Here is an 11,610-nt window from a genome sequence, read left to right as displayed (position 1 = left end):
GATGTATGCCTACTCTTTGTGTTCTGTTGATATTCAAAATACTCTCTGAAACAGCTGTCAAATCTCATTCTTTGCACTGAATGAGGGTGTGAATGTGTTTCCTGCTGAGGAGGGAGGAATTCTTGCCTCCAAGTCCCCGTTTCCCTTTCAGATTCCCACCCCCACTCCCGCCTCCATTGCCCTTTACTTTTGCATCAATTTCCCCAGCTCTGGCCCCCTAGTCTTTCCGTTCGCCCCCCAGGTCGCATTTGTAATTGAGGGAATAACGACCTTGACCTTGGTCTTGGGCATGCCTTCCACATGCCCAAGCCCCTTCTTAGCAAAGAATTCGACTAAATAATTTCCCCCACCCTTGATATCTGATCACCTCTGACATCTGATCAAGTTTCTCATCCCTCCATTTAATGTCTAAGTCCTTGACCTGCCTTAACGAGAATCCTATTTGACTCATTAAGTCAGAATTCCACCTTTGGAACTGTTCTCAGTGATTTTCCATCCACTGATCCCCTCATTCTACACTGTGGCTGCAAATCCCCATTTCTCCTTGTTATAACTGGAGATGCGCTCAGTCCGTCTCCCCTATTGAAAAAGTCTTCACCCTGAAGGAGTTTACTACAGGCCACCCCAAACTATGCAGCTCTGGCATACTGACTATTTTGAGTGAAAGGCACCTGAAACCGCAAATACAGGAAAAACACTCTGACCTTCCTTCTTTTTCCTAAAAGTGGAAGGTGAAATTCCCAGATGACAGATGATTCTTATTCAGAAGGAAGTCACATTCTTGTCATTAAGGATGAGAAGCTGAGAAAACCATGTAAATTTATTTAATACAAGTTGTAAATGAGAGAGTTCTAGACACGTCTCTTATATAACCCAATGTAAAAGCAAGTAGGTTTTATATGATATCTATGTGGAATCTAAAAAAAATGACACAAATGAACTTATTTACAAAACAAATAGACTCAGACACAGAAAACAAATTTAGGAGGAAAGGGGGGTAGGGATGGATTGGGAGTTTGGGATTAGCAGATACAAACTACAATATATAGAATAGATGAACAACAAGTTCCTACTGTATAGCACAGGGAACTATATTTGATATTTTGTAATAAGCCATAATGAAAAAGAATCTGAAAAAGAATATATAGATATTGGGTTGGCCCAAAAAGTTCATTCGGTTAGTGAATACATTGTTCAATAAAATTCTTGGTGAAAATGAAAATGTGTCTGTTTCCTTAAAACCAAACGAACTTTTTGGCCAGCCCTATATGTATAATCACTTTGCTGTACACCTGAAAGTAACACAACATTGTAAATCAACAATACTTTCCAATTTTTAAAAAAGTGATTACTGATTAAAAAAAAAAAAGCAAGTAAGTTTTGCCATCTTCTTGCGTCTTGAGTCCTCGTGAAGACTCCCGTGTCATGTAAAACTTGTATTCAATAAATTTGCATGGAGCTTGCTTCCACAGCATGGGTAATAAAATCGGAACAGAATGATACAGAGTAAATTAGCATAGGCCTTGTGCATGGATGACACGCAACATTATGAAGCATTCTGTATTTTTTTAATGTGTATGTTTTCCTCCTGCTGGTCAAACTTATGTCAATTTAACTCAGGAACCACCAGCAAGAACCTTAAAAACATAAAAGTTTGCTTCCCTTACAATCCCTATTGCAATTCCTTACTTTTTTTTTCTTTCTCACATGGAATTTTTTTTTTTAACCATCCATCAATAAAGTAGTGATTTGTAAGGCTGAATTGCTCTTTTGGATAAAAGGAAATAGAGATGGACAGTCTCTGACATAAAGACAGTGGTACCCAGATATAGAAACAATCCCCTTTCTTCAACCTTCCCAGGGATTTGTTGGATGGGAAAACTGAGGCTGGAATAGTAAACAGGATGTGAGTGGCATGATTAAAATATATATGTACTGAATGGTTTATACGTGTGTCCTCAGAGCCCAGGCAGACCCTGGAGCTTGACAGACACTCGGGAACGTGTATTGAATAATTCAATTAGTTAAGTGGTTCCAAGATTTTACAAGGTGCCTTCAGAAACTCAAAAATTAAAACTCATGACTCTGCTCCTCCCTAAAGCTGAGGCACATCCATGTTTTCTCATCCATGTGAATCAACAGCACTTCCAAACACACATTTGCACACTCCTGACACTTGGAATCTCATCTTTCATACCTTCCTCTCTCTTATCTATCATGTACATTCCATCACCAATATTATTAAGAATGGCCATCCTGGACTTCCCTGGTGGCGCAGTGGTTAAGAATCCGCCTGCCAAGGCAGGGGACACGGGTTCGAGCCCTGGTCCCGGAAGATCCCACATGCCACGGAGCAGCTAAGCCCTTGCGCCACAACTACTGAGCCTGCGCTCCAGAGCCAGGGAGCCACAACTGCTGAGCCCAGGAGCCACAACTACTGAAGCCCGCGCACCTATGGCCCATGCTCTGCAACAAGAGAAGCCACTGCAATGAGAAGCCCATGCACCGCAATGAAGAGTAGCCCCCGCTGGCCACAACTAGAGAAAGCCTGTGCGCAGCAACGAAGACCCAATGCAGCCAAAAATAAATAAATTTATTTTAAAAAAGGAATGGCCATCCTCGAAAAGCTTGAATGTAGATGGTAGGTCAGGCAAAAAAAAACACAAACTCGCATTTTTTTTTTTTTTTTTTTTTTCTTTTGCAGTACGCGGACCTCTCACTGTTGTGACCTCTCCGGTTCCGGAGCACAGGCTCTGGACGCGCAGGCTCAGCGGCCATGGCTCACGGGCCCAGCCGCTCCGCGGCATGTGGGATCTTCCCGGACCGGGGCACGAACCCGTGTCCCCTGCATCGGCAGGCGGATTCTCAACCACTGCGCCACCAAGGAAGCCCAACTCACACTTTTTAACTGGATTTCTTATCCACACAATGTACCGAACCCTGAAGGAAATACAAGATAATCAAGGAGAAAACCAGGACAGAACTCACAAAGATGCCTGAGAAAATATTCCCAAAGAGGGCTGTGTCACTCCAAGCCCCCTCTACCCCAAGCACTCTGCGGCTGTGATTAACCTCTGAAATGCCTCCCAAAGGCTTCTGCTCGGTTCACAATGGGTGTTACTAAAAGTAGAGGTTTGCTCTTGTTTTTCTTTCTTTCCTTTTTTTTTTTTTTTTTAAATTCATCTTTTTAAAAACTACTTTATTTACTGATTTATTTTTGGCTGCGCCGGGTCTTTGTTGCTGAGCGCGGGCTTCCTCTAGTTGTGGCGAGCAAGGGTGACTCTTCGTTGCGGTGCGCGGGGTTCTCATGGCGGTGGCTTCTCGTTGCGGAGCACGGGCTCTAGGCGCTTGGGCTTGCATAGTTGTGGCCCTGAGCCACCAGGGAAGTCCTGTTTTTGTTTTTCAAATGTAAAATTATCATAACAGATACACATTCACAGGGATTTTCTCTCCGTTTCTAGTGTTCTCCCAGACTTGATCACTTTTTTTTCACTTGACAGATTCATTTACTGTGTGAACATCTGATTCATTTATTGTGTGCATGTCTGTGATGGACCAGGCAGTGGCACACACATCCCTGAACGAAACAGAAAATGTCGTTCCCTCACCAAGCTTGCATTCTAGTTGTGGAGACAGATGATAAAGAAATAAGAAAATGAGCTTATAATGTCAGCTCACTGTACATATTAAGTATAAAGACACAGCTTGGAGGTGAACATCATGAATTGCTATTTTAGAAAAGCTGGTTGGGGGCTTCCCTGGTGGCACAGTGGTTGAAAGTCTGCCTGCCGATGCAGGGGACACGGGTTCGTGCCCCGGTCCGGGAGGATCCCACATGCTGCGGAGAGGCTGGGCCCGTGAGCCACGGCCGCTGATCCTGCGCGTCCGGAGCCTGTGCTACACAACGGGAAAGGCCGCAACAGTGAGAGGCCCGCGTACCGCAAAAAAAAAAAGAAAGAAAAAAAAGAAAAGCTGGTTGGAGGAGGTGTCCATGAGGAGGCATGATTTGATCGACAGCCTTGCATGAAATCAGGGAAGTAAGCAATTAAATAGCTAGAAAATTCCGGACACGTAGACCCACCGCATCATTGCAACACTCACAATCTTCCTCTCTGTCTTTTCCATGGCCTGTGATGTTCTAACATAACCGCTTACTTTATTGGTTTATTAAATTCATTGTCAACTCTCTTCGCTGTTAGAATGTAAACTCCACTAGGGTCAGGATTTTCTTTCTTTTTTAGATGCCATTTTATCCTCAGCACTTAGGACTGAGGATTTAGGACTAAGGACAGTACATCTTAGGTGCTCAAGGTATATTAAATGATGCCTATTAAGTCTCAGAGGTGTCAGACACACACGTAAGCAAAGTAGGCACCCAAGAGAAGCATTTCATTTAGTCTGGAAACAGTCCTTCTTCCATCCCCCCACTTTTTTTCTTAACCTCATCACAAAGCAGTACATGGTAGGAATCCTTTTAATAAATAGGATTATCACCCATTCACCTCCAGGCTGTAGATCAATGTTGAGGAAAGAATGCTGTACGTAAAAGGATTTTAAAAACTGTTGAGGATCTTAAAAACAACAACAACAAAAAAACCCTATTCTGATTGGTATGGAGACCAGACAGATAAAGCTAAGAATTGGGTGGGGAAGGTGGAGAGTCCAGGTGATTGTAATGACAACGAGGTCTAGTGATTTGCAGATGAAGACCTTTCAATTCAGCAGGAAGAATTTCTGATTTAGTCCCAACCTCCATTTAGTCCCGACCTCCCCTGGCCACCTCAGGCTATCAAATCTCAGTTCTTAAGTCTTCGGAATTTCTGAATCCAAAAAAATAAATTTTTTTAAAAAAGCAGCTTATTAAAGAGGAAAGATATTAATTTGAGAATTAATGTTAATTAATAGTTAACAAATTAATCATACATCAATAAAGCTGGGAAAAAATTGGAAAAACCAGCTAATAAAGATTAAAACTTGAGGTTTTAATTGGCATATTAAATTACCAAAATTGCAAAGGCTATTGGACCAAGCAAATATGTAATTGTCAACTCAGAGGAATAAAAGTCATCTTACAACTGTCTCACCACAAATGTTAGGGATCACTAGGAAAATATCAAATAGGGTCTAATGTAAAATTTAATTTACATTAAATTTACTTAAAATCAACTTTGAATGTAAGTCTTTGTTTAATGTTCCTTAAATTCAATTGCATTAAAAGAGTTTTGCACCCTTAAAAACAAATGCCCCATGCACCTTTACTAATGGGCCAGTTCCGGGGCTGGTTTGGGGGTGGGGGACCAGGTGAATAAGAAAAACCATTGTCCCCCCGCGCCCCGGGAGCTGAGCTCAAAAGACAAATAACTGCGACAAATAGTTGAACTGGTAGGTTAGTTATTAGACTAACAGAAATGCTAAACCCATGAAACGTGAAAGACACGTAGGGGTCAGCGCTGAATGTACTCCATGAGGGTGAAGGGCAGGAAGAGAAAGCTGCCCGTGGCTGACAAAATGGCAAACACACAAAATAAGGTGATGGGTAGGTGCTTGCTGGGGATGTATGAGAGGTCCAGGTGGGATGGGAGAGGAGTGGACAGGTTAGATCTGCCTCTGAATGGGCTCAGCAGATGCCAGGTCAGAAGCAGTGCTCTCCCGCAGCAACCTTGACCAGGACCAAAGCAAGAACTTCTAAACCTGGGTTCAATTCCATTTACTTCTGACCATGTTTTCTCGGGCAAATCACTTCATTTCAGTACTTCCAAATGCAGAGAATATTTGGAGGGTTAACACGGATTTGTAGAAGACATCAGAAACAAATGTCTCCACTCCTATCAAAGTTGCTCTCAAAAATGCTCATTTTGGGGAATTCCTTGGCGTTCCAGTGGTTAGGACTTGGTGCTTTCACCGCCTTGGGCCCGGGTTTAATCCCTGGTCGGGGAACTAAGATCCTGCAAGCCAAGCTGTGTGGCCAAAAAAAAAAAAAGCTCATTGCAAAAGAAAAAAAGAAAATTTAAAAGAGAAAAAAACAAAAAAGAAAATTTTAAAAATGCTCATTCTAACACAGCACTGTAAATCAACTATACTCCAATAAAATTTTTTTTAAATAGAAAATTAAACCCCCCCAAATTTTAAATAATAAAAAATGCTCATTATAGCACTATTAATAAATTATCCTAAATTTATAAAAATTGAAAATGTCTAAAATTAGGGGATTAATGAAATTATGGTAAAAGCGTACTCTGTACTGCCATTCAAGCATTAAAGCACATTTATTTATTTTTCTACTATTTCATTTATATATTTTCTGTAGTTCATCCAACCATCCTTAGCAAGTCCCATGGATTTGTTACTCCTTGTCCAAGATGTGTTACAGGGAGAATAATTATAAGACCTCGAAAATAGGCATCAGTTTAGTAAACTTGTGCACATTTTAAAAGATACTGAAAACATTTTGAGAAATTTTATTCTAATATTCATGGTTGCTAAAACCTATTTTAAATACTTTTCAATAGGCTATTGGATTTAAAGAGCACAGAAGTGATCCCCACATCAATGTTTATATGAATATGGAGAGATTCAGATGAAATAATATGAACAGCAATTAGATGTGTGCTTGTTTGTTGTTTGTTTTTTTTCTGTCCATCACCCTACCTCTACCTAGATCATAGTTTCTCAGCTTCAGCGCTATTCACATTTTAGGCGGGGACAATTCTTTATTGTGAGGGGCTGTACACTGTAGGATGTTTGCCAAGATCCCCGGTGTTACCCACTATAGGCTGGCTGTACTCCACTCGTCACCCCAGTTGTGACAACCAAAAATGTCTCCAGACATTGCCAAATGTCCCCAGGGGAGGAAAATAGCCACCCTCAGTTGAAAACCACTGTTCTAGACTATAAAATCCATGGTCTTATTCACCTCAATCACCCCCAAAACTAGCAAAGGGCCTGGTGTATTTTATTTGCTCAATAAATACGACAAATCAATATTATATGTAAATAGTTGTTGAATGAATAACTGAGTCCCCAGGAGGTAGACTGACATTCTTCTGGGTACTTCTATCCTTTTTTTTTTCCCCAGTTTGTTTACAACAATAGTTTGTTCTGGTGCTATAAACAATAAAGGAGTCAACAGTTTAAAAAAAAAAAAAAAGAGGGTGGGTCTGACCCAGAAGGAGGCTGGGTGGGTGTGGGTGGAGACCAGTGGAGGGGAGTGGTCTTCCCCTCAAAGTCTGGGTCGTTGGCTTATATAAGAGCCCAGGAGCGTCCAGCTCTCATCACCGGAAGAGGAAAGCAGCGTGACTCAGCATCTTGTAAGTGTCGCCTGCACTTTATTTCACCTTTAATTTTCCATCCTCTCCTCCCTCCAGGAAACTAGTATCTTTCATTTTGTATCCTTTGGGGACTTGCCTTGCCTTCTGTTCTGAAATTCGATTGGGATGGTCGTCCCCTCCTTTCACCCTAAGCTCCCTTTTCTCTCCAGCTTTAATAACACCATGTGCTCTTCCCTCTTTCGGCCTTTGGGTCCAGAAGCTATATGTGTGGGCGTAGTGTTGTCTATGACTTGGGATATCTACATTGGGAAGCTTCGGTCTTCACTCATAGCGGAGCAATTTAAGGCAGGTTCTGTAAGTCTCGTCTTTTATCTGTGGTTTGGGGTGTATTGTGTGTTAAGTGACAACAGTTGGTTAACAGGTTCAAAATGGAGCCCCTTAAGGTAAGCCCATCTCACCTACCCCCAACTCTGTTGCATGCGCTGAATGCTTGCTCATTGAATTTTGACTAGTTAATTGCGTGCGGAGGGCATGCTATGAGCTTGATTTCCATGGTCGGATTTCCTTACCTTTACCTCTTTTCCATTTTCCAGATTTGGGGATTAAGGTGGGGTTCATCTTGGTCCTTTGCAGGCGTTCCCTGTCTGGTAAGTCTTTCAGTTGGTGATCATGTGTCCCTTATGGAACTTCTCAGCCTGTGGTACTCAAACTGTGGGGGCACTTTCTGTTCTACGAAGGGAAGTGCCGCCATGTTTTGAGTGTTACCGATTGAGAAAGTAGCTTCCGGGACTTCTCTGGGGGTCCAGTGGTTAAAACTCCGCTTCCACTGCAGGGGGCGTGGCTTCGACCCGTGGTTGGGAAATAGGGTCACTTATGCCACGCGGCGGCACTAAAGGTAGCTTCCATTTCACATAGTGCGGTGGTCCTTGACACGCTTTTTGAACTCCTGGAGTGGGTTTATTGGGCTGAGCAGACTTCAGGTTACCTCTAGCCAAAGACTTTTGGGATTGCTCGGCTCAAGACCAGTCTGTCCTGTTCTGGTCAGACTGTCTTCTGGTAACTCCTATGTGAAGGGTATTAACTGCTGGGATTCTGGGGTCCATTGGGAAATCAGTGTCTTAGAATACAGTAAATGCCTTATTAATCTTATAGGTGCTCATGTGAATTTAGGGAGCAATTCAGGAATGGTCACCCCACCGGTATGTGCTTGCTAAGTGGCGGACGGGGAGTAAAAATTAGCGAAATACCAATACCGCCTACAAACATGATCATTCTCCAAGTAATGGTAATAATTCTATGCTTTTTAACGACTTAAGACCAGTGACCTTTCAAGCATCTGTAAAGTCTAGGCGCTTTCTAGAACCAAGTTCATATGGTCGAGAGTCTTCGGTGTTTTCTCCAAGAACAAGTTCCAACAACTCAGACCGTGATACTCAAAATGGGGGTACTTGCCGTTTTATACGACTGGAAAGTGCTCCCATTTCGAGCGTCCCTGTTTGGGAAATGGCATGTTAGGAACTTGTGTAGAAATCGGCGATTTTTAGAAGATGGCTGCTCTGATCTGCCGATGCTGGCCTTCAGCTGCAACATTTCCAGCCTCCAGCCAACCTTGCTCACCTCAGACTGGCCCCCAATATGAATTGGCCCTGGCCAGTTCATCCTGTTACTGAAGACAGTGGTTTTTGTATACTGACAGACTCCCTCGGTTTGTCTCAAGTCCGAAGTCAAGGGGAGATTCTGTCAGCAACCAAAGATCTCTGTTCATTCCTGAATGGCGGGGCAGGTTTGTCCTCCAGTTCCAGGGCTTGTTCCTATAATTCCATGCTCCTAAGGGTATAGTTATAGCCCTTCGATTGTCTAGTTGGTGAGTATATTGTGCAGTGTTCAATACATGCAGCCCTAAAGCTGTTTGTCTTTAAAGATCTGAAAAAATGGCTAGTGAAATTTAAATGTCAATAAAATTGTATACCCATATTGTGTGTGAATTTGCCTATTTTTCCGGGAATTCCAAATCCCCAGTTTATGTAAGTTAGGGGGGTCCTTGGGGGGGTGAAGTAGGCGAACCCAGTAGTGTGCCTCCTGAACATTTTGCTTGCCCTTTAAGCAGCAAGAGAGGAAAAGCCTGTTTCCCTTAGGATTTTAGTGCCCTTTATCAGAATTAGTCAAATGGAGAGGGTTTGGGCTTAGTAAATGCAGGCCTAGAGGGAATTCCTGGTTAGGCCTTCACTGTGGAGGGTGTGCTTTCAGTCCATGGGTGGGGAAATAAGATCCCAGAAACCTTCAGGTGTGGCAAAAAAAATTAAGGCCTAGTGTTCCCTACCTTTATGGGGAAACCTGCCATATTCTCCATATTTTCAAGTTTTGGTTAATAGCACTCAGGACATAAAATACCCTTCAGAAGACCAAGGAATTTGTAGCTTTCTGATCAGCTCTACACAGATTGGCAAGAGAAAGCTATGAAAGGTGTAAGTGACAAAGGACAATTCTAGGAGGGTCTCAAACATCAGGTTGGCCAAAAAGTTTGGTATAACAAGAATAGCCCAGACAAATGGCCAACCCAATATTAAGAGTTAATTGTATTAAGTGCAAGTTAAGAAGTTGCTCAGAAGTTCAAATGGCTGAACTAGGGTCTTAGAATCAATGGGCTAGCAGTCTGCCAAGACCCTTAAACTACAGGTAAATAGGTAAAGTCTTGTGCCAGGAGTACTGTCCTTAGACTTTGGGGATGCAGCCTCATGATTTGCTTGGTAATTGGGGGTAATTCTAAAATTCTTGAAATATAGTTAATAGAATTACAGGTGTACAGAAATAAGTGATTAACAATTTATATAGGTTATACTCCATTTATAGTTAAAAATTCCAGCTATTATAATTGGGAAATCCCATCTCTTGACAGACTCGTTTCCCAGTAGCCCTCCCCAAACCATTCCAGCTACTGGACCTTGAGTGACCAGTAATTAAACTCAAGTCCTGGGAGTTCTGTGTTGATAGTTGTGTACTATGAACGTAAAACCAGAAAACCCATACCTTCACGTCAAGGCATACTCAACTTTCACACCCACAGATTTCATTAGCTTTCAGCTTTATAACAGCCTAGGAATTGGGTTAAAGTGGGACAAGTTACCCTTAGTTCAGTCAGCCTTAAAAAGTCTGGTCATGATCAAATAGAGCTTGTGAGAACTGTTTCAGAAGCTGCTTGTAAGGGAGATCTGAGGCCGGGCTAAGCCAAAGATTTAATAATTTAAGGGTTTAATTATAGGGTTCAGCAATTAGTATTTCAAGGAACAGTTTTTTTTTTTTTTTTGTGGTATGCAGGCCTCACTGTTGTGGCGTCTCCCGTTGCGGAGCGCAGGCTCAGCGGCCATGGCTCCCGGCCCAGCCGCTCCGTGGCATGTGGGATCTTCCTGGACCGGGGCACGAACCCGCGTCCCCTGCATCGGCAGGCGGACTCTCAACCACTGCACCACCAGGGAAGCCCAAGGGACAGTTTTATGTGAGTAGCCGGAACATTTATTGATGGCCACAGGAATGTCATCTTCAGAGTCTGGGGTTTTCAACCTTTCATAGTTTACAAAGTCACTAAGTCTTATGTACAAATTTTCTCTGCTTCCTAGTAAATTCTGGTCCTTCTAGACATCTTCAGCATGGCGTGCTCATGGCAGCCTAGTGAAGTTTGCCAATGATCATTGGCATAGTCTGAAGTTTCCTAGCTCAGGTCCCCAGTAATGAAATTGTGACCGATTTCATGTTTTCATCCAAAACCTGGTGTAGGTCATTGGCCAGCCGGCAGGTGTCCAACCATAGTCCTGTTAGCTCCAGTCAGGACAGAATCATGGTGCAAACCAAGATTGCAAGAGATACACCATCCTCCCAGAATGCCTAATATCCTCACTGCACCGATCCTCTCTGAGAATAAGGTTTCTCAACTTTGGCACAGTTGACACTGAAGCTAAGTACTGTTGTTGCAGGAAGGGGGACCCCTTCCAGGGCTCGAGAGTGGGCTCTTGTCTAACACTCGTCAATGAGTTGTCCCAGGAGACACGTGCTGACAAAAGACTTGGGAAGGGGCGCCCAAACAGCAGCAAGGTGAGGGAACCCGGGAGAACTGCTCTGCCACGTGGCTTGCAGTCTCAGGGTTTATGGTAATGAGGTCAGTTTCCGTGTTGTCTCTGGCCAATCATCTTGCTTGGCCCATAGTCTGACTCAGGGTCCTCCCTGGTGGTGCGTGCATCTCTCAGCCAAGATGGATTCTGTGAGAAGGACTCTGGAAAGCTGGTCATCTCCTCCCTCTTTTGGCCCCTCCCGAATTCTCCTGCTTAGTTTTCCATGTTCCTTACCGGGA

The 11,610-nt window shown here is 43.1% G+C and overlaps 1 non-coding gene across 1 annotated transcript; it reads left to right on the top strand.

Annotated features, from left to right (window-relative positions):
- Positions 1–1,460: 1,460 nt before the first annotated feature.
- Positions 1,461–1,568, top strand: LOC115802607 (U6 spliceosomal RNA). The gene has a single exon (XR_004023109.2). It is a non-coding gene; the product is annotated as a U6 spliceosomal RNA (small nuclear RNA).
- The last annotated feature ends 10,042 nt before the right edge of the window (positions 1,569–11,610 follow it).

Source organism: Delphinapterus leucas, chromosome 20, assembly GCF_059928025.1.
Source record: "Delphinapterus leucas isolate spDelLeu-1000000601 "Yukka" chromosome 20, BTC_Dleu_Yukka2, whole genome shotgun sequence".
NCBI lineage: Eukaryota > Metazoa > Chordata > Mammalia > Artiodactyla > Monodontidae > Delphinapterus > Delphinapterus leucas.
The sequence above is the reverse complement of the archived record's forward strand: the minus strand, read 5'-3'. Positions and strand labels throughout refer to the sequence as shown.